This window comes from Merops nubicus, unplaced genomic scaffold (genome assembly GCF_000691845.1).
Source record: "Merops nubicus isolate BGI_N331 unplaced genomic scaffold, ASM69184v1 scaffold13340, whole genome shotgun sequence".
NCBI classification, from domain to species: Eukaryota; Metazoa; Chordata; class Aves; order Coraciiformes; family Meropidae; genus Merops; species Merops nubicus.
Genome location: NW_008583609.1, coordinates 6,711 through 10,024, shown reverse-complemented (window position 1 = coordinate 10,024; position 3,314 = coordinate 6,711). Strand labels below are relative to the sequence as shown.

General features: G+C 37.2%; 1 long non-coding RNA gene across 1 annotated transcript; it reads left to right on the top strand.

Annotated features, from left to right (window-relative positions):
* The first annotated feature begins 54 nt into the window (after positions 1 to 54).
* Positions 55 to 2,476, top strand: LOC103774081. The gene is made up of 3 exons (XR_608166.1): positions 55 to 418; positions 1,110 to 1,177; positions 1,898 to 2,476. It is a non-coding gene; the product is annotated as an uncharacterized LOC103774081 (long non-coding RNA).
* The last annotated feature ends 838 nt before the right edge of the window (positions 2,477 to 3,314 follow it).

The following is a 3,314-nucleotide window of genomic DNA, read 5'->3' as shown; positions in this document are numbered from 1 at the left end:
GCCTCCCCCGGGCCCCCGACGCCGGCCAGCAAGCCCAAGCTCTGGTCGCTGGCCGAAATCGCCACCTCGGACCTCAAGAGCCAGACCCTGGGCCAAGGCTGCCAGGCTACGCCGCTCTCCTCAGCCACCCCCGCCTCCGCCCCGCACAGCGCTGCCTACTCGCCCTCCTCCCTCCTGGGGAGGCATATTTATTACACCTCACCTTTTTATAGCAACTATACAAACTATGGGAACTTTAACGCTCTCCAGAGCCAGGGAATCCTGAGATACAACTCCGCAGCAGTGGCTTCAAACGAGGGACTAAGCCAGACTGTCCTAAATGCCAGCTCTGTGCACAAGCAGAGCAGTGACTCTTTGAAAACGATCACTAACCAGCTAGAACAACATTACAGGCCCTCTAGTTATGAGTCTAAGAAAGGTAGGTGACTTGCTTTTGCCACTTTCTTCCCTCTTGCTCCCCTCCCTCCTTACCCGACCCGTACAAATCCTTTATACACTGTAAATACTGAAAACTTCTCTGGAGAAAACAGTGAGCGCACTGTCACCACTGCCACCACCGAGTGAAGATGGGCAATAGTATAAACTGGGGATTAAAAACGGGATGTCGCTGTTGTATCGATACCTGTCTGTAAGAACTGAGAGAGGAAATGTTAAAGACGACTTTTAGATGAGACTTACAGGCTGTAGACACAGCTTTTGGAAGTAATTTTTAAAAGGAAAACTACACACAAAGATATCCAGAGAGAACTGGTGTCGTTGCCTGTATTTTTTTTTTTTTTTCCAACAAACTGGTTTTACTCTCTTTGTTTCCAATATTCTCATGGGGTTTTTTTCAGCTTTGGGTTCAGATAATTGCTGCTCTTGGACGTGAAATTATGTAGAGCGTGACATTTTTAACTATTTTAAAAGAAAATAAAAGTTTTGCACTAGTATAATTGTCACCTTCTTGTAACAAAATACTCGAGATACGGGCAATTATAAAATATTGGGCAGCCTTTTAAGCGACCTAGCTACGAATTCTGCACGAGTGAAGGTTGGGACCTACACACGCTGTATAATCTAGTTAGCTGGCTGTGTCCTGTGACTAACTGACGGTTATATTTTGACAGATCCCACTGAAGTCTGCACAGTAGGAGTACAACCGTACCTATAGAAGTGCAATCACACAGCAATGCAAGTAAGTGCGAACATTTTCTATTACACTTATCATTTGGCATCAGGTCTAACACACACCGCACAGTTCTAGACTTGTTTAACGCTAATTTTCTTTCTTCATTACTTAAGAGTCTGATTACGAAGACATTCTTTTCTGCTGTTTTTTTAAACCTCTCATTACATTACGACTTTTCTTTCCCGCGTGTATCTTAATATCAAAGCCAGGTTAGACAGTTCCCTCTCCGTGCATACTCTTCGTTTGTGTAAGGCAAAGCTGTAAGGACTATTTAAATGGTACGGAAAGAAAGCTTTAGAAAAAAATATATCTTTGAAGGCATTGTTGTTTAAAAGTAAAGTGCTTGTGCTCACGTGGCAGTGCTAAAATTGTACATTCTGAGCGAAGCTTCATGCACTGACTGTGTGTTTAAAATAAAAAGGGACAGTTATTTCGAGACTGACGTGCTTCTTAAGCAGGGTATGGTATCTGTGAATTGCCTCTTGCCTAGCTAGCAATGGCATTTCCAATACCTCCACTATTTAGGGCTAAACAAACAACCGCCTCCGGAAAAAAAAAAAAAAAAATGCCTTGCCATTATTTTTTTCATCTAATTCTTTGGTTAGAATAAATTAAACGACCAAGATTTTGCCGGTTTTTTTTTTTTTTTTTTTTTTCCCCCGTTTAATGGTGTTAGAGTGTAATTGAAGGATTTTTGGATGATCTGGTTTTTTCCTTGGTCCACAGGTAGGTGTCACAATTGCTTTGAAAAAAGTCAGCAAGCCATCATCTCTCCCCGAGCTAATATATATATAACAAATCTCTAAATCCGGATCACATCTTGTGCCACTGTATAAAAGAAGACCACAGAGCACTATTAAATCTTCAGACTCTAATTATTAAACCAGAATTTTGTTGGACATATGTGAGTTTGCTGGTATAGTATAGTTTCCCCAATGTATGTGTGACATTTGAAAACAGATCTGTTTTTCTCAGGATATCTTGAATTGATCACTTCATTGCCACGGTATATATTCGATAGGTGTGATAGGATTTATTGTAAAATTTATTTGTAAAAGATGTATACAGTAGAGATAATAAAGATGTGATTGGAGAACTTGAGTCCTTACAAAGTGGAAACAAATTTGATATTTATTTTTGTAACGATATAAAGCTTCTAGTAATTTATGCAAGTTGTATTGCAATGGAATCTGAACTTTTTGTAAATAAATTTTGCCTGGTTTTTATTTGAAACGTTGATGGTTATACAATCTTTGGTTGTTTAACGAGAATTCTTTACTAATTTATATCTTTAATTGTAAATAAAAACAGACTAGTCTGCAACAATATGGTGTTTTTCGTTCATTTCCCCCCCAAATAATAATCTATTATTTAGAAAATTATGAAAGTCGTCATTTCACTAGCTTAGAGCATAAAATGAGTAAGCAATTTAAATATGTTGCAAAGATATGCTTTGCATAAATTAATTCCTCCTGGGTTGTTCCGTTATACTTAAGCTTTAAATACACACGTGTGCAAATACATATTTGCATATATACATGCACATGAATAAAGAGAGTGAAGTGAATACATGCATGTTTCTTATAAGCTATTTACGTTGACTGTGAAGTAGCTCTTTACTTGGGTTAACATTCTCTGAATCTACCATCTATAAAAAAAAAAAAAAGTTATAATCAGCTACATCTTATTTCTAATTTCTTTGTTTCTAATTCTGGTTAAAATATGCGAAGGAAAAAAAAAAGATAAAAAAGTCCAATTCCTGATTTTTATTATTTCCCCTCTTTTTCTTTATATCAGTAAACCATATCTTTAAAACCACATTGGAAAAGCACTTTGATTGGGCTCATAAAATCAACTAACTAATCATTTTAATTTCTAGTAAAATAATGGCAATTCTCATATAATATAATTTCAGAAAAGAAACGAACAATCATTTATTTTTCCCAAAAGATAAATTGAGTGAATATAACTTACGGTTATAAAACAAGAATAATAGCTTCTTAGATTGCCCTTTAATCAATCATACACTTATTTTTCAAGAGGCTCATCTATTTTATTCCGTGATTAATAATGTTCCAGCATGAGAGCATTATTAGATCCCAGCAGGGGAGATCCTGAATGCTTTTAGCTGCTTTGGAATGGT